The sequence below is a fragment of the Pungitius pungitius genome, chromosome 1, assembly GCF_949316345.1.
Source record: "Pungitius pungitius chromosome 1, fPunPun2.1, whole genome shotgun sequence".
Classification (NCBI taxonomy): Eukaryota; Metazoa; Chordata; class Actinopteri; order Perciformes; family Gasterosteidae; genus Pungitius; species Pungitius pungitius.
The window spans coordinates 18,906,453-18,926,868 of record NC_084900.1 but is presented as its reverse complement, the minus strand read 5'-3'; the positions used below and the strand labels follow the sequence as shown (position 1 = coordinate 18,926,868).

The 20,416-nt window shown below is 45.9% G+C and overlaps 1 pseudogene; it reads left to right on the top strand.

The window, feature by feature from the left end:
* The first annotated feature begins 2,880 nt into the window (after nucleotides 1–2,880).
* Nucleotides 2,881–15,170, top strand: LOC134133583 (1-phosphatidylinositol 4,5-bisphosphate phosphodiesterase eta-2-like; annotated as a pseudogene).
* Nucleotides 15,171–20,416: the final 5,246 nt, after the last annotated feature.

The following is a 20,416-nucleotide window of genomic DNA, read 5'->3' as shown; positions in this document are numbered from 1 at the left end:
TTAACCAATGGCGAGCTGGTACGTCATAGGCGGGCGACGCCAGGACCAGGACGCTATAAAGGGACCCGAAAGGCAGGACCATTCATCTCTGAAAGGCCGAATCAAGTGCCACGGACAAGCCGGGAGTATGGCAACGTTACGCAGCGTCTCATTCCCTCTCAGGGAACTCCAGCTGCGTAAAAACGCTGTGGGAACGCCAATACCCACTCCGCCAAATGAGCAAGTGACCGTGGTGTGAAGTTAGTGCACACACTCAGACGAGAGCACCTGTGCTCCAGGTGTAGAGTAAAGGTCTAGACGGTAAAAACTGATGAACGTGTGGGGAGAGGACCAGCCTGCCGCCATGCAATCGTCGTGCAGCGATACTTTTCCCGACAAAAGGGCGTTAGAAGCCGCCATACCCCTGGTAGAATGGTCCCGGACAGCCAAAGGTGCGGGCTGGCCGGTCGATCCATAAGCAAGTGTGATGGCCTCAACCACCCACTTGCTCATGAGCTTCGCCTGGTCCGACGTCAGGAACGGAGGAGGACAGGGTGCCACGAAGGAAGCGGAATACCAGTGGGTGTCTCGCCAGAAAACTCCCATCTAGTGGGGCATGAGTTGCCGACAGCGCCGCCACCTATACCTTGATAGTAGACGGGGATAAACTTGTGGAGAAACGTTCCTGCAGGAACTCCAGTACTGAACCAACCGGGCAGTTAACTGGGTCCAGCTGTCGTTCCCCACACCAAGTGGCAAAAAAACATCTAAAAAATCTACCGGCATACGCCTTCCTTGTAGCGGGGGCTCTGGAGTGGAGGATGGTCTCCACGACCTCGGTCGAGAGAATGGATCCTAAGAGGCGGGTCCCCTCAAGGGCCACGCCCATAGTTTCCATAGCTCAGGGCGAGGGTGAATGATGGACCCAGACGCCTGAGACAGCAGGTCCGCCCTGATGGGAATCTCCAATGGAGGACCTGCGAGGAGCGACATAAGGTCCGCGAACCATACTCGGCCCGGCCAGAACAGGGCTACTAGCAGTAGGCTGACGCCATCCTGACGGACCCTCTCCAGAACCCCTGGGAGCAGAGCAACCAGGGGAAAAGCGTACAGACGTACTCTTGGCCACGCCTGCACCATCTTCTTTCACAATATGCACAATTATGTTTGTCACTGTGGGATGATCAGCCACGATGTCCCTAATCCATCTTTAGCAGCGTAGTAGCAACCGGTCATAGCGTTTACTCTCTGTGAGAAGTCAATTAATGGTCCAATGGAGAAAAGGCTAGTTGTCAGCCTCAGCCCTCGCAGTAAATGTAATTAAACCTCAACTAACAGAAGTTGGCTGCTAATAATTATTTACATGGTTGTAAAAATCACACAAATCTGCCTGCTCAGCAAACACATCAAGTGCTTTTGGTATGATACCACAAATAAGATACTGGAACATTTATCTATGATAGTAATGAATAAAACATCGGTAAGGTTCTCTTTTTACAAGCTTGTTCCTGCCCCGCTTTTTGAACACTTAACAAATGCCATTCATATTAGTATTAGCCCACAGCAAGATATTAATGAAAACGACATGGTAAAATCATAGCATTGATTATACATGGCTATGTAGGCCTATTATCCGTATCTGACTATATGACTACATAGTTAGAGTAGGGAAGAAAGGAGGTGGAAGAAAAACTACCAAGCGTCGGCTTGGTGTGTTCCAGGCTTAAAAAACAGTCCACGCTGGTTCATCTCCAACCTCGCCGACGGTAAATGGCGCATCTATGACGCTGTTTGTGTCACGTTGACTTGCTGGTTTGTCATAAAAAAAGTAAGCGGATTTCAACAGGTTTTACTACGTTTAGCCGCTAGCAAGACATCTTGTTAGCGATGTTAGCAAGCTGGTTATAACATGCTTGGACATTGATGCTGGTATTAAGCGCTCCCTCGTCGGCTTTTTTGAACGCTACGGCCGACGGGCGGGGAACGCTACGTGACGCGAATAGTGTCACAAATGCGCCATTTACCGTCGGCGAGGTTGGAGATGAACCAGCGCGGATTGTCAAACATCAGCAAGTGCAACACAAGACAAAGCAGACGTTGTCTTTTACACGGACATTTCTTATTTTTGAGACCAAAGAAATGCGTAAAATAAGAAATACTTCGTACCCAAAGTATTTCTAGATCTCACTTCTGGCAACAGCTCGCTTGAGATAACTCGCTGTGAGTGACGGCTGCCTGTTGCATGTGAGCTGGTAGCCCTGCCCACCCAGTCAATGCGTGCAGGCAGCCGGACAGGGAGCGCTCTGGTTGCTGCCTTTTTAATGAAGTACCGGTACTAAAAATATTCGAAATCGTACCGTTTTCAACGTAAGGGTACCGCGGTACCTTTCTAGTACCGGTACACAGTGCAACATTACTTGGTAGTTCCCAAGCACAGTTTAAAGCCTCCAACCTGTTTCTGCATCAGTGACATTTTACATCAGTTCCAAATCCTTTTGTTTAACTTGGTAAAAAAGGTCCTGTTGTGTATTGTTTTGTGAAGCACAGAGGCAAGAAACTCCATACATAAAACAAAGTGATCTCATATAGAAAGGATGATGGATGAGATAAGAGAAGCGAAAGTTTGGTTCAAGCTGCGAGCTAGGACCTTATTCAATGCATTCACGTCATTCAAGTGCCAGTATTTAACATGAGTTACTCATTTTGACAGTTGAATCCGGTTTTAGGGTTAGGGTTTGCTGCGAGATCTTTTTGACTTGAAATACCTTGAGTTGTACAGTGAACCCTTTCCCCTGAAGCATCCATCATGCTCTCACATAAGGCAGTTAGAATAATAGTGACTGAACATCTATTTGCTCTTTGATGTGTACATCCCACTGCCATCCCATTTGTATAATACGCATGCATACAGTACCAACAGTCTCTTCCTTGTCCACAGTGGACTGTTGGGACGGTCAGGATGGTGAGCCCATTGTCCACCACGGATACACCCTCACCTCAAAGATCCTCTTCAATGACGTCATCGAGACCATCAAAAAGTACGCCTTTGTCAAGAACGAGTATATCCTGTACAATGTCCAGCCACTGTCTCTGGCTTTTCAGCCACCTCGTTGTGATGGCTATTTCACTTGCTATATCAGAATCTGTCAGCGGATATCAGGTCCAGGTCCCCCAGGTTCACCATCCGTGGCTCCCTGGGGATCTTGAATAACTCCCTGAAGCCAGCTCTCTCTCCAGCAGGCTGCTCGGTACCCCATTGTTGGTGTTTTTTGATTAGGTTCTTACAAGTTGTGGCAATTTATTGCGTTCCCACCTAGTTTTTCACCTTTTGATTTGATCAATACAGAAGGGGAAATGTTTGTGGAGAGCCATTGAGACGATGTAGCAGTATATAAAGGTTTAGTGCCGTCTGCAACATCCATTTCTCTTTTAAACTAACCCGGATAGTTTCCCCATCAATGCATGAACAACTAAAGCCAACACGATGGGATGAACTCTGAAGCTCGCAGCGAACCCAGTTCCCATGCTGCAGAGCTACTGAGCAGGTAGATTAAATTAAGAACTAGTGTTCTGAGGGATCTGATGCTTGTTTTCAAGATCTAAGAGTCCTTGTCGTAGGAGGACGCAGGTACGAGATCAAAGAAGAGGATCATTTACCTGTTCTTTTCCTCCCCCCGGTCTCACAGTGCACATAAGCAGAAGAGCACACATAGTGGTAAAAATGATAATACACGTGATAATGTTTGGTGATAGAATTTATATTAATTATATTAGCATGTTGGATTAATAATTGCAATGTGAATCAAACACAATAAATATATTCATTGAATTACTGAACACTTGCCATCCGGCCATAATGTAATGTTAAAACCTAGGGCAAGGACGATTAAACCTTCCTTGATGGATTTCTATCAACATTTCGGATTGTTTCTCCCTGTCAGGATGTGTATGAGCAAAAGGATGTACGACAGCCCTGCGACGCGGATATCTAGATTTTGGACCATATGAACAGAGTTAAACATAATGGATAAGATGTGATCATTTTAAGATGTGTTGTTATTAAAGTGTACTTGCTACTAGATGATGATGATGATGATGATGATGATGATGATTATTATGCATGCTATGTTTACATGAAGCTTTAAGCCAAAAGTGGGATCAGGGATTGGTCAGATCAGTGAAGGATTTTAGATTCGACCATCAGATGGAGCCAGGGGGAGTCATGCCTACAGAAAGTAATTCACGAGGGAGGGGCTGGGCTGGAATGTGCAGCAATTTACACATTCTGCCGCTTCGTTTGCTCTTTTTTGAAACGTGAAAAGGTCAATGTTGAAGCTGCCAGACGACGCGATGATGAACCTGCTCTGTGCTGGAAGGGACTGTCTGAGGAGACATTAGCCTGGAGCTGTTATCTCTCATCTGTCATGGGGGAGTCCATAGCATAGGACTTTATATGCCTGTAAAATCCTTTTGACACCTGTGAGAAGCACCCCCCCAGCTAGAGTAGAAGGTGATAATCTCATCCACATGCACACAGTCTGGAGGATGCAGAGAAAAACCTATTTTTAGATTCTGTCTCAAGTAGAATGAAGGCGGAGCAACGCATGTTTTCTGTGCTTGTTCTTCAGTCTCATGTATTTTATCAAAGCGTACTCCACGTATAATTGTTAAAAATGGAACAGAGTGAAGGGCTGCACTTAACCTCAAAGGAACACAGTATTTCACCTGGGGTGAGAAGCTCCCCTCTGACTGAGATTGCCAACGATTCATAAGTTTTGTGATTTTATTATTTCAAAGGTTTTGGGCTTGTAAGAAATTCTGCACAAGAGTAGCGAACGTCAGCACCACCACGTCCGAGAAAAACAATCTTTTTTGTGGCGACTCGTCAGTTTGATCAATGCTGATTGATCAAGCAAGCTGTGCTGGAGAATCGAAAGATTTGAGATTGACCGACCTTTTATGTCAATATGGACCAAACTCCCTGAGGAATGCTTCCAGCACCTTGTTGAATCTATGCCACGAAGAATTGAGGCAGTTCTGAAGGCAAAAGGGGGTCCAACCCGTTACTAGCATGGTGTACCTAATAAAGTGGCCGGTGAGTGTATATATATATATACATATTTATTTTGTACAGCCCAAAATTCCAAATTTGCCTCAGAGGGTTTTACAATCTGTACACATGTAACATCCTCTGTCCCGAAATCCTCACATCGGCACAGGAAAAACAAAGAATGGCAGGGGTCCTCTTCCAGAAAGGTATAAAAACTCTGTTCCCCTCTCCCCTTTGTCAGATCCTTCCTGCTCCTCTGAGGGAGAGGGAACAATCTTTCCCTTTTCAGCTGAATTGTAGTCATTTGACTTCTGTTTGTACTCACGGCTTGTGTTGATGATTTCTGTATTCTTTATCATTTTTCTATATTCTAGTTAGTAATAAATACTTAAATCATAAAGCGAGTTCAAGATACTTTTGATTTCTCACAAGGCTTCAATCCACAAATTTCCACCACATGTTGATGAGCAGTTGAACAGGTGTTACTCATTCTAATAGCTAACTACAGTCATCACATGTTTCATCACCTCTAACCACCAGTCGGTCGATTTTTGTTTCGGATTTTCCCTTTTTTAAGCTCTGTGCGTGTCATGGTCTGCATGTGTTTAGCATGCAGACCACACCTCCACGCATTACCTTTTTTCTTTGTCAACACCCTCATAACTTCAGGATGTGCATCAAAACATCAGCATTTTAAATGGAACAAATCATCCAGAAATGCACCTTCATCTTGGGAAGGCTCTTCATCATCTCTCCATCAGTCTGTAACCACTGGCGCTTTAATAACTCCATCCTCTGCAGAAGAAGACAAGCAAGCTGAAGAAGACGTTGAGCTTTGAAGACACAGATACGGACCAGGAGAATACAAGTAGCGCCTCCCGGGCCCCATTGCACCACAGCAAGTATGCAGCGCACACACTGTCACGACCGGACAATGGTCCTGAACCCAAACGCACAACTCATACGACAAGGCTCGCCAAAAGAATCGAAGTTTATTAACAAAAACGTGGCAAGAGCCGATGAAATGAAAATCACTCGTGGGAGAGGAAAAACTTACACAAAATCGAAGAACAAAAACAAATCCATAACATAAGCACTAGCTGACGGCACGATGGTTCCATGACATGGGACAAGACGAACTGGCACAGGACAAAGGGAGACTCAGGCAATATATACACACACAAGGTGGGGACACAGGTGGAAATAATCAGGGGCAGGGCAGACAATCAGAGACACAGGAGGAAGGGGCAAGTTGCCTGACACAAGAGGGTTAATTTTCAAAATAAAACAAACTCACGAGACAGACACAAGACAGCTTCGCTAACACAATTTCCTGGACATGACACATACGTCTGTAAATCATGACACGTCTTTATCAGATCATAGGAGTACGATGGACAGATGTTGACCTGCTCATGATTTACGGGTTATATTGATTTCATGCTGTACGGTGTTGGGTCCGTCGGGCTCCGGATAAAAGGGACTCGATGCCTGGGTCGTGTTTACAAAAGAGTTTTATTTACATTCAGCACTGCGCCGGCGTCTGGCTCACTCGGCAACCCTCTCTCCTCGCTCGCCTCCGCCTTACTGTTTAAGTAGGGGAGAGCACATGCACACACAATCATCTCCAGCTGGTCGTTATTGTTTTCACCTGGCACTGTTCCCTGAGCCACTCCCCCTCTCTCCCCCCTGCAGCCGAGCTGAAACCACGCCCGCCACCACACATGCGTTGTGTAACCTTTTTCCCTTTGTTGACCCTTCAGGAAGAAGAAGACCATGAAGTTATCCAGAGCGCTGTCTGATCTTGTCAAGTAAACATGTTCTGTGGGTCTCTATGACATTGAAGCACAAGGTGAGCGTTTCTGCCCCCCTAATGCTGACTGAGGGGTGGGGGCTGTGTTTCTAAACGGCTCTGCTGATGCTAATGCTAATCTTTTCAATCAAAGTGTGGATGAAATGAAAAGGCACCTTTTCCCCCTTCAGATCACTTCCCTGCTTATATTGTTTGTGATAACTAGCTTTAGGGAGAGGGAGAAATCCCTCTCCCTATTGTTCACTGCTCCAATCCAATCCTGTTTCACTGGGATTTAACAGTCTGTGGAACATGTCAAAAGTGGGTATGGACAGCAGAATGTCAGTGTGCGCCTCTGTCTTTGTGTCGCCCCCGGCAGCCAGCTGCAGCTGGCAGGTTCAGCGAGGCTCAGCGAGACCAAAGCCCACCAGGTGATGCAGCAGAAGGCGGAAACCTTCATCCAGTTCAACCAGCGGCAGCTCTCCCGCATTTACCCATCCTCCTACCGCGTGGACTCGTCCAACTTTAACCCCCAGCCCTTCTGGAGCGCCGGCTGCCAGCTCGGTACCAGCTCCACCCGTCACCACGCACTGTGGCCTCAAAGTCCTCGTAAGGCGGCCAACATTAATGAGAGGAACTGCCTTTGATTTCAGTCGCACTCAACTACCAGTCAGAGGGCCGGGTCCTCCAGCTCAACCGGGCCAAGTTCTACAGCAACTGTGGCTACGTCCTTAAACCGGCCTCCATGTGTGATGGTCAGCATGAGACATGCCCTTTCATTCACTTCATCTTCTATTAATATATTGAACTTGTGTCAAGTTGATGCTGTTGTTAATTTATCGTTATCAATGTTATGGATTTTTATCCCAACATATTGCTTCTAGGTATTCAGTTTGCACTTGCTAAAAGATCCCAAGAACCCAGTGGGAACAGATGCTACAGCAGTGTTTCCCCTACCGTTCTATGCAAAGAATACATTTTCAAATCTCTGTTGTCACTGTAGGTGCCTTCAACCCCAACCAGGAGGACCCTCTGCCAGGCCAGATGAAGAAGCAACTGGTGCTGAAGATTATCAGTGGACAGCAGCTGCCCAAACCCAAAGACTCTATGCTGGGAAATAGAGGAGAAGTAGGACACACACACACACACAGTAAAGATGTATTCTATTGTCTCCTATCAAGCAATATCTTGATGCTTTGTGTCAGATCCCTGTGTCAGATCCCTTCGTGGAAGTGGAGGTCATCGGCCTCCCAGTGGACTGCTGCAAGGAGCAGACCAGAGTGGTGGATGATAATGGTGAGTTGAATCACTCATAAACTTCAGCTACCCTGTCATCAAGTTAGAAATGCGCCCTAATGCATCATTTCCTTCCATGTTCATGGGTGTAGAGTTGCTTTTCCCATGCCAGACCACGGAGACATTTCTGTGCTGAGGACCAGGACACTTTTCCAGGGGTCCCATAACAGACTTTGGCCTTGATCAGGGCTCAACACACAGCTATTTATGGAACTGTGGTTGGGATGTGTTTTTGTACTCGTCACAATCCGTGTGAATTAGACTGAATTAGTGCCTCTGTAATTGATGAGCTCAGCAGCAGGAGACGTGCATAATTGATGGGCTGGCTCTGTCTTATCACTAGGGTTAAACCCGATGTGGGAGGAGACTCTGGTGTTCACCGTCCACATGCCGGAGCTCGCCCTGGTGCGCTTTCTCGTGTGGGACCATGACCCCATCGGCCAGCGCACCAGTAAAAGTAAAAGTATAGATACTAGGGCTTAAAAATACTTTTCATCATACTATCATCTCAAGCTCTTTATTAAGTAAAAGTAATGGTTTCAAAACTAAAAGTAAAAAATTAAAAGTACTGTAAAGGTAAAAAATGTTCATTAAGGAGAAACTCTTCGTAGTAGTTACTATACTCTAGTAAAGTATAGATACCCGAAAGTAAAGTAACAAAGAATTTGTACTTTGTTACTTGACACCTCTGATGAATGCATACCAATAGCTGAGGGACAACCTCCGCAAATAATTCAACCGCAAAAAATTCAACTGCAAACGAGCAGCGTTGGACGGGTCCTCGCTACTCCTTGCACTTCGGGGCACTGGCGGGACGGTTACAAATGCGACCGTGGAACCCTGCGGCCGTCAGACGAAGCGTTCGCAAGTCAGTGGTCGTTAAACGTGTAGTGAAACGCCAGGCATGCCGTTTTGCAAACTTTATCGTTGACATTATCATGGTCTTTGGCCTTTTATGTCAACATATAACCAGGAGCGTCTAATGTGCCATTAAAAATTAAAGCCTCTCAGAATACCATACATGAGCCAATTTCCTTCATTATCTATCACCAGACTACATTTTGGCATTTTCAGGGTAGATTTAAAAGGAACCAATCAATACAGTCATAACCATTCCACTTCAGGCAGAGAGTACACATCAGCATGGTGTGATTTGGTGATAACCAGGATGAAATACCAAGCAAAATTTAAATGTGGAAGCATTAAAATCATAAGAAGTGACTACGTCTGTATTGTGTGTGTGTGTGTGTGTGTGTATATATATATATATATATGTATATATATATATATATATATATATGTATATATGTATATATATATATAGCATATTTAGTATCTCAAAAGTAACTTTTTCTTATATCAGCTGTACAATTGGTTAAAAAGAGAAGAAAAAAATCTGTGCCTCTGCAGGATTCAAACCACTGATCTACAGCATTCAGTGCTTGGAGATAACCACTCAGCCATCGCTTGTCATTGTGCAATCAAAACGACTATAATATAGGTTAGTTTATCTCCATTCTGTCATGACAGAGTGTGATCTGTGGGGACTATTTTTTGCAGTCATTTAGCTATTCATATATTAAATGTTAATGTTTATTTCTTTAGGTTTATATAATATTAAGTCTAAGAGTTTTCGTAGTCAATTACCGAGCGGTCTCTGCAATGGGAAGGTCGGCCCTACGGGGCAGACTTCCTGCTTGTTGATCCATTTCTGTATAAACTATGAATAAAACCATAAGAGCCTTGGTAAGATATTGGTGAACCTCTAAAGTGTACAAATTTAAGTCAATAACCTCACCAAGGAGAGTAAACTGAATCCCTTTGTTATATCAGCCGGACACGCGGATAAAAAGAGAAGAAAAAAAATGCTATGATCCTGACGGGACTTAATCCCGGGTTCCCCACATGGCAGACTTGGAGCAAAGTCCACTGCAATTTTAGAATCAAAACGTCACTCATAAAGGGTTTTAGCCTCTTTGCAAAAAATACAGGGAATATTCACACTAAAAAATATATAACTGGCTTCCTGTTTGTTTTAGAGCATAGTCCCCAGACTATGTAATACATTTGTTAAAAAATCACCATACTTGTAGGTCAAACATGCCGGGGCTGCTTTATCGAAAACTTCCAGGGGGCGCTATGGAGGCAATTTTTCACTTTTGATCCAAAACTCCACATCAGGTCTGTAAAGGTAGGGCACTCACAGAGCGTTTCAAGAGTTTTGGAGTTTGCCAAGGCTCAGAAGATGTGCTTGAACTTTCATGCGAAGATGGTGTCACGGCAACAAAGTTGGTCAAAAACTCCCAATATTCACTGTGACCTATCATCACAGTCTTACGGCTTATATTCCCAGATTTGAAGTGGATTGGATTAAAGGGCTAGGAGATGGACATCTAAATGTAGATAGCGCTATACTTTTTCGAAAAACACTGCATGGCAATACTTAATATTGTAGGGCCTACACAAGCATCATGATTATACATTTCTAGCCGGAAATATCAATGTTCCTTGGAGTTATAACATTTTACATTTTGAAGAAAATCGTCCAAACTGGACGCAAGATGACGCCCAGGTAGTTTTATGAAAACTCTTGATTTTAATAACTTTTGACCCCACGGTTGTCAGGATCAACTTGCCTGATTTTGATATGGATCGGATTTAAACTCTCTGAGGCGTTTGTTCGTTTGTAAATGCAAAAAATGAAGAAAAGTGCAAAAAATACAGAGAATCACTATAGCGCACCCTAATGTTAAAATATTCCTGCAAAAATTGGGGATGTTCTAAGACTCAATGTGAACATGTCCTATAGATTTGGTGAGAACTGGCCTTATACTTTTGAAGTTATAGGTCTTTCCTTTCTAGGCCTCACCCCTTACAAATGTCATTGGTCCATAACTTTGATGAAAAATGAGATATCAACATCCTTTCAATAACTTTTGATGGCATTGAGCCCATGATCATTTTGATCAAGAGTCTGGGAGGAGTTAGCAAAAACGTGTTTTTCATAAAATTCTAAATGGCGGAAACATTTGCATACCATAATTGACTTTTTTGTACAGCACATCCAAGAGCGCCTGTGTGCAAAGGATCAAGTAAATCGGTAAAAGCTAGAGCACTTTTTTTCATCCCCTAGTGGCGCGACCCGAAAAATATCTAAATTTTTCGCACTTCTGAAGCGCATGTAAAAATTCAAGAGTTTTTGAACATGATAAAGGCCCGATTGATAAAGTGCGATTGAAGTGGTGAAATAATAACAACTCAGCTCGGCTCAGGCCCTAATTCTTGCAATTTCAATAGGGCTTCGGCCGACTTTCAGTTGAAATACAATAGGTTCCTCTACGACTAGTCGTAGCGAGGACCCTAATAATTCCTTGAAATACAATAGGTTCCTCTATGACTAGTCGTAGCGAGGACCCTAACAATAAGGAAGAGCAATCGATTCTAGATCCTTCCATACATTTATCTCCAGCCCTTCCCTTGTCCCACTGATGTGTGTGTGTGTGTGTGTGTTCAGGTTATCGCCATGTGTACTTGGAAGGTATGGAGAAGGCGTCCATCTTTGTTCACATTGCTGTGAATGACATCACTGGTAAGGTAGGTACTACAGAGGAAGCTAGCAGAAAACAAAAATGTGTAGTCTAAACATTTTAAACAACAATTTGCAACAAGTCTTGGTACACAAAGCCGTTCGGACTGGAACAGTAACTGAGTGATGTGTTGCTTCCCTTTGGCCCTCCAGTCTCAACCACATTGTAAATGTCCGCTCTGTTGTTCATTGTCCTTTCTTTGAACTTGCCTCCATTTAGGATTTCTATCTGACCCCCCTGCCCCTTTCCTTTTCTCCCTCATCCTCTCCCTTCTGATTTCCGCTCTCTTCCTGTGACTGTTTGTGATTTCAGTGGACCCCTCTATATCCAAAAGCTTCATTTAGAAGCAGGACATTTTTAGGAGCCCTGAAGCTGCCGCTCAAAACCCAGGTGTAGTGCGACCCAGTCGGCATCCTGCATGAGCCACACGACCCCCCCCCCCACAAACACAAGCCCCCTTTCGTTAGGTGTCTGCGAGCATTAACAAGTATAAGGCCAACTCATGCCTCACATCAGTTATGAAGGCTTGACCCGCCTGCATCGAGTAGAGCCCCACGGTGAGGGCTGATTGGAGGAGAGAGGGGTGTGAGGCTGGACGTCTGCCAGGCTGCTGGGCCTCTTTGTGACTCCCTGGGGCTCCTAACTCCAGGAGTTGTTTTTCAGTGTGCTGCACTGCAGGAGTGTTCCATTCTATGCAGGACCCTTGATGACATTTAGAACAGTCTTATTGATACCCCTTTTTAAAGATGTTGTGTCTGTTTTTCTCTTTGCATTGGTTCATTGTCAGAGTGTGGATTTGCATGGCAGTAGTAGCATCCACTACAGCTGGGGCTGTAGTAACAGTTGACTGGTATTTGCTCCTCCATTTGATATCAAGAATTGTGGCTACATGCAGAGACATGTCTGTCGGCTAAACGCATGAATCCAGAATCATGGACTAACATCTCAGCCTTTTGATAGATTGCTGTAAAGATGGGTCTGAACATGTTTGAGCTTGTTGGAACACCATGCTCCTGTTTTTGACTTAAGATAAACCAGGCTGGATTTCTATCAGTAAGAGGAGACTTCCATTTCCGGTTTGAAGTGGATAGATTATGCAGTCCGGAGGCCCCTAGGGAGCAGCACTTCTGGTAGTCATTTTCATGTTCAGTTCAGCCACAATTTCCCTCTTTGTCCCAGAAAGACTTGTCTTTTTGTCTTGCTGTTCAGTCAGCATTTAGCTACAGTAGTCAACAGTTGGCCCGTTTGGATCTACTTCTTTCACATTGTTTGATGCTTTTCATAATGAAAAGGCTTTTAGTGTCCCACTGAAGCTGCATTTGGTTTTACATAACTTGGGGAATAATTGTGCAGTAACATGTTGCAGTGTTGTCACAACCACTGTTGTCATTGTGTCATCGCCATCATCATTGCCAACACTTCTGCCCCAGTGTTTGACATTTGACCAATACCAGGTAGCACTCAGAGGCAGCGCAAACATCCATGCATCAAGTCAACTCTTGATTTAGGTAGTCCTCAGAAAAACTCACAGGCAGCTGCATATCCTTCCTACTCATGTCAAAGTCTATGTGATTATTGTATTTTTGTTATTCATATTTGTGTTTGAAGAAAAACGCAAAAATACTTTGAAAGCATAACTAAAATAGTAGAACCATTGTGGTTCTACCACTGGGAGCAATCCATATTTAGGTTGGGCTTCAAACACTCAACGTTCATGTACGCCTGCGGCTACAGATGCTTTATACCATTATATAGATGCTAGAAAGTTACTGTGGAATTCAAAGGATTACAGCTGGATGATCGTTTCTGTGCATGCTCATGTAGTACTGCAATAATACAGTGCGGACCATTGCGACTGCATTATGGCAACCTCATTTTGTATGACCTCACTGACTTCTTCATTTTGGTTTGTTAAGCTTCACTTTGTGTTTGACAGTGATGTTTTGTTGTGTTTTTGTCAGGCCAGAGCAGCCACCGGCATAAAAGGGCTGTTTCACAGAAACCCAAAGCAGGCTTCCCTCGACAGCCATGCTGCTGTGCAGCACAGCCGTAAGCACCCGTTTGGTGCCCATCTCCTGCGCCGCACCGCTAGTGCACCCACCAAAGGCCAGCCCAAAATCAAGAAGGGCTTCCCAGAGATCGCCAACGACACCAAGGACTACAGCTCAGAGGGTGCCAGTGAAGAACGAGAGACTGAGGACAGGGACAAGGTCTCCGCTGCTGCCTCTCACCAGTCCACCCCTCCACAAAACCTTAACAGGGAATCCCTGGCATCCCACCAAGCCAAGGGCCCCTGGGAACGTCCTGACACCAATGGGGCTATTCACCCTGAGGAGGGTAAAGGTAAGAGCCCTCTTCTAGCTGAGCCACTGAAACGAGTCAGTCGACTCCGTATACATGACCCACTGGACATGAAGCCAGGGGTGTTTGCCCGCGTTGCACTTAACAGCTCAGGCAGAGTAGGGATGACCTCCAACTGCATAACGTTTGTGATTGGCTCCAAGGAGAGTCCAGAGACTGAAAGAAAGGGTTCAGTTAAGGAGAGTCAGGGATGCAAGTACAAAATGGTAGATGGGGAAAGACATGAGAGTAACCACCCCGTCTCGCCCAAGAGACCAGTTCAGCCAGAGCCTGTGGCCAACTCCCAAACGCCCACTACCCAGACAGAATCCCAGCCATCAGCTGTCCTTCACAAGTTATGCCCACACGCCCAGCTTCCGAACTCGCCAAAGGCTCTCAGCCGACCAATCCCCTTCCCTAGAACCAAAGCCAGGCAAACTCTGGGAGCTCAGCACATAAGACATCGGCCTGTTGTGTCCCAGAGTAGCGTCCGATCCTGCAGCCTTCCCCGAAGATGTACAGTAACACCTACGCAGAACCTCAGCCCAGAGTGCGGGACCAGCCTCCGATTGCAACAGGCGCCCCCGCCCAACAACAGCCCTGTCTGTGGCCCACCGGTGGGCCCGTTTCTGAGCGATAATGGGAAGGAAGGTCTCTCGCTCAGTGACAGCAGCAGCTTTGAAAGCTTTGCCAGTCTGAGCAGCTTGGAGTCGCCCCCAATGCTGCCTCCACGTTCTGTCCCTGACTGCCGCAAGAGGGCTGTTGGCACCCTGCAGCGCGAGATGAACGCCCTGTTTTCTCAGAAAATGGAAGAGTTGCGCCATAAGTCCCCAATGTTCTTCGCTGGTAAGATCTATGTGAGGCAGCATTAGCATTACACCCTGTAGTTGCTGAGTGTCCTGTAGAGTAGAGCTCCATGTAGCCTCCAAACATGCCGGACAGTGCTGTCAGAATGATCCTGCTGTGTGCCTGTTAGTCATCCCACGTGTCCCTGATAGTTCCAGGAAGAATATGTAATAATAATAGTATTAATACCTCAACCTCATCACTGACTCCTATTTCAATCAATTCACTCAAATGGTTTTCCGATTGTTTTACTCAATGCCTTGAAATATTGTTAATGTACCCCCATGCTTCACAGATGAGAGAAGTGGTAAGTTTTTAACCTTAAATGAGTAGATGTAGTTCCTTCTTTGCCTGCTCCTTCTTTAACCCATTCTATTTGAGCAACAGAGTTACAAAGGCAAATTGTAATCTGATGGTTAACAAAAGGATGAGTACAGTCTGATTCTTTGTCATGTTAACCAAGCTATGCTCAGCATGCTGGTTAGAAAGCTTCTGTGTAAACTCTTTATTGGGTTTCACACCTCAACCCTCTTATGACATATTTTAACAGGAGTCCATTTCTTGCCCACCCCCCTTTAGCCTCTCTTCATCATCATGTGATGGCCAACAGTGTTTTTACCACTAGAGAAAAAGCAATCGGGGGAAAAACAAGTGTCTTTTGGCATACAAATTGTATTTTTCTGGCCTCATGTGATGAATGCTGACATCTGTTACTCACTTTCGGCAGATCCTGTGCACGTTGGTGAATTATATGAATAATCTGAGCATCGTTACCCCGTGTTTATAAAACAAATGTTATTTCTCCTCATGTAGATTTGGAAGTTTGATCTGTGATCCTCTTGTTAAGAGGCTATCTCTGTCTGTGAGCTGTTTCCTTGCCTCCACTCTCCCTCTTCTCTCCAGTTTTGCTAAACTCCTTTTTTCCTCTCTGTCCCTTTTGCACGCTCTCTGTTATTAGTGCAGAATTGAGGGGATGACCAGAGCCAGGTAAACTGCTGAATGCATGCAACCTTTTTAATACACCCCGTGCTTCCTTCACTTCATCAGTCAGTCTCTGTCTCACCAGCCTGCTTCTCTAAATATGTCACACCTGTAGGGTGTTTTTCCACATTTTTTCTTAAAAATGAGGTGACTTGGATTAACGCTATAGTGATTCCTCATCTTATCACATAGAGGTGCGGGTCTAGAAGGGGACCCTCACAGAATCCATCACTTTGTGTATTACAATGTGTTGTGTATTACAACATATGTCTTACTATAATCAATAAACCATTGTACTCTCTGAACACCCATGAAATCATTAAAAAGAAGACTGAAAGCTAAATAAGTCAATTTGTCAAGTAAACCCATTTTAGCTGTAAATATCCATCACAGTGAACCGTCTGGGTTGGTAATCAGGTCTACCCTAATTTGTGTTGATGGAGTAAACATGTGCACTAAAGGGGCAACAATGAGACAACCCCCAAAACAAGACTGGTTTTGAATTTGGAGGCCAATTCCAGTTTCTCCCTCTGGATCTCCTTGACTGGTTTTCCACTAGTGTTGGCTTTAGCTAGAGATATCCTCCTCCAGGATGGACCTTCCACCCGGGCTGTTGCAAGGAGTCTTGATGTATCTCCAAGCACTGAACATGGAGAAGATTTCATGGAGAAGATTTCATGGAGAAGATTTCAGGTTACAAGAGCTGTATAAGGTCCTCTACCAATCAGCAAGACAGATATCTGCTGCTTTGTGCAAGGAGTAAACCGGTTGAGCACTGCCCGCAACATGGTTCAGCGTTACAGGTTTGGTGGTGGGTCAGTGACTGTCTGGGGGGACGTATCCATAGAAGACGGACTGACCTCTACAGTCCAGAGAACGGAAGTATGCCTGCCCTTAGCTATCAGGATATAATCCTTGAACCTGTGGTCAGACCCAACGCTGTCGCAGTAGGTCCCAGGTTCCTCCTGATGCACAACAATGCTGGCTTCATGTGGCAAGAGTATGCAGGCAGTACCTGGAGGATGAAGGAAGTGATGCCATTCAATCGCCCTTAATACCCTTCTCCATAATTTTTTTTTTAAAGAGGGTATTGGGCTGGTGTGGGCAGATGTGGTGTAACAGTGATCCAGCGTGTTCTCCTCTCTGGTTGGGCATTTCATAAACTGTTCGTACTTAGGAAGTTCATAGCTGACGTTCCCTTTGTTAAAGTCCCCAAGGACAATAACCAAGGAGTCCGGGTTGGTCCGCTCCACACGCCGTATCTGGTCTGCGAGTGTCCGTTGTGCCTCGTGCACGTTGCCCGCCGGCGGCATGTAAAAACCGACCAGGATGAATGAAGTGAACTCACGGGGGAGTAAAAGGGTTTACAGTTAATGATGAAGGATTCCACATCAGGAGAAGTTGTTGTAGGATCACTGTTACGTCGTTGCACCAGCTGATGTTGGAGTAGAGATGTTGCTGGAGAGCTCCGTGTCGCAGTCCGCTCTGAGCAGACACCTCTCTGTGGATGGAGTCTCTGTCTCTCCTCACCAGCAGCTGAAGTTGGTCCAGTTTGTTGCTCAGTGAGCGCCGTCAGCGGTGAGACCAATTCATTGACAGGGTTCATGAAAGGAGAACATATATTTCACATATTTTCTGCTGTATATTGGATGGGAACAGCTTGGTATTTTCTCAATATTGGGGGGGGACACACGACCCCCCACCCCCACCCAAAAGAATGCGTTGTTACGCCCTTTCATTGATATGATTTCAAGTAGCAGTCTTGCGCATACATTTTTATCATGCCTAATACAAAAAAGCCACTTCCACCAATAAAAAAGGGCTGTATACAAACGGAAAGTGAGTCAACACATTGGATCAGGGCGGCCCATTTTTTAAGAACTACAGTTGTCTTTTAGAGACCATAAAGTAAGTAAGCCTTTTTCATTGTCATCTTTATTTCCACAGAGTTTTCCATGGTGCGGAAGCCAGCTCCACTTCCACTGAACGCTGAAGCCACCAGATACCCTCGTGTCAGCCGTTCAGTCTCCACTCCAGAAGGCAGCCATGCACAGCAATAAATGCAGACTCCCCATTTGCAGTGGCTTCTAATGGTGTGACACACAGTCCGATCCGGTTAGCGGAGATCCAAGGAACCTGTTGGCCCTTTCCAGAACTGCTTCTCTCCCTACGACAAACCCTGCTGACAAAACTGCACCAGCACAGTGTGGGCGAGACCTCCAGACTAACCAAAGTACTGAGCCATTCATGGAGCACACACCAAACCAAAGAAGCAAAGATACTCTGACCGCAGTAAAGTCTGACCGCAGACTGGAACCTCCTTCTGCAACCGTGACGGCGCAGGTCAGGAGAGCTTTGTTTAACAATCAGGCATCATATGTATCAATAAGGAGAGCAAAAAGTGAGGGCCGTGTTCATGGGGCTGTAGCCTCCACTGGGCAGGACCAGTCAGCCGTGCCAGAGGCCTGCACCGACGCCACCATGAACGACCGCCTGTGGTGCAAGCTGGACAGCTCGACCCGTCTCTACCGAATCTGGCCAGGAAGAGCTTCACCAGCCTGCCCACATCTGGCAGCTCGTGCGATCCTCACTGGGCCACGTGCCGTCGCTCTGCGCTGCTCTCCTACAATGCCCTCCGCGTCAGCAGGCCGGAAGAACACACTAACTAACATCAGCAAGAACATCATGTTTTATAAACGAAAGACAAAGAAAAGATTCCTATTGGCCCTAAGCTGGCGTAGGGGAGGATCTTCCTCCCCCTGCATCTAAAGATCCGGTCACATTCAATGTCCAGAACACCTAGCCTAACATGAACAGAGTTGGGATGTTGGATCGTGTGGTGTGAATTTCAAACCCCCTAATCTAGCACATCTGCTGGTTGACCCGCTGACCTTGCTTCCTCAGTCAGGACAGAAACCGATCCCCTTATCAATACACACAGAGAAACTTCTGTTTGTCCGTGCGGGTCCCAACTCTTAAATCAAGTCCAGACAGGAACCCCTATCTTGTCAGACTGTCTCGGCCTTGCTAGGTACATCCTGCTTGGTCTCTGACTTTGAAATCTTCAGCATAACAGGGCAACAATTTTCTAACTCAGCACTAAGAAAAAAGCTTTTGATTATCACTACATAGCAAATAGAGCCAAGAAGGCCCAGGAGAGGCAGAAGATCCAGGGCCTGGTCCAGGGCAGAAGCGCAAGCTTTAGCGTCGCTGGTAGCATTGCCAGCCCCATTGAGGAGCGGGGGAACCCTGAAGGTGCCTGCTGCGTGGCCCAGAGTCCCTGCTCCAGCCTGGACCTGCTGAGTCAGCTAACCCCAATCGGAACCCTTTCCCAGCCGCCCCCCAGACCCAGAAAACAGTGAAGTCTTTTTCATGTTCAAACAAAACTTCAAAAGAGTGTGAGAGACACAGCTAGAAACTTATAGAATACGCTCCAGTTTTTTCTCAGCTACAAATATTTTTTAAGTGGCATATATTGCAGAATTCCTCAGATTATTTTCCCTTATGCAAAAAATTGTGCTTCAGTGATAAATTATTCACAGTCAAGCATTTCAATAGTTTGAGGGTGTGCAAAATCCATTTTTGAACATTAACTGAAGCACAGTCATCGTTTACTAGAAGCAACTCCTGCAGCTCTGCCATCCTTTTGCACCAAACGTATTTAGTAAAAGATGCCAGAGCTTTTATATCTGTGTATGTTGACTGTTCACTACTCTGCTCACGTTAAAAAAAGGTAGAAGTATACATTAGCAATGGGCCTACTTGAACTGAAATGGTTAAGGCGTTGTTGTTAGCCCATCCATTCACTGGCAATATTAAGAAAAAACTGGCATGGTACCATGAAGTTTGACAGTTTCATGATGGACACTGCTGCTCTTATTATGACTTGCCTAAAAAAAAAGGAATTATTATTGTACGGTGTGGGTGCGTGGGGGCTACAGACAAGGCACAGGACCTCAGGGTGGCGGGTTTCAAATGCTTTTTATTTCTTGCTCTGACACAATTCGCCGGTATCCCGCTCGCTCGCTCGCTCGGGGTGGCACCTCCTCGCTTGCCCGCCTCACTGTTATTATAGGGGCGAGAGGACACACGTTAATTCACCCCAGCTGGTTGTCAAGTGTTTGCACCTGGCACTGTTCCCCGAGCCACTCCCCCTCTCTCTCCCTCTGCAGCCGAGCCAAAACCACGCCCACCACCACATACCCCCACCGCCCGACTTAGGCCGGGGAGCCGTCCGGCCTAGCTTACTCCCCCCCCCCCTCCCTCCAGAGGGCGAGAGAGGAAGTCCGCTACGACCATCTGCGTCCCCGGCCTATGGACCACCTTGAAGTTAAAAGGCTGCATGGCCAGATACCACCGAGTGATCCGGGCGTTAGTATCCTTCATGCGGTGGAGCCATTGGAGCGGGGCGTGGTCCGAACAGAGGGTGAATGGGCGTCCCAGGAGGTAGTAGCGCAGGGAGTCCACCGCCCACCGGATGGCCAGGCACTCCTTCTCCACCGTGCTGTACCTGGCCTCCCTCTCCGATAGTTTCCGGCTGATGTA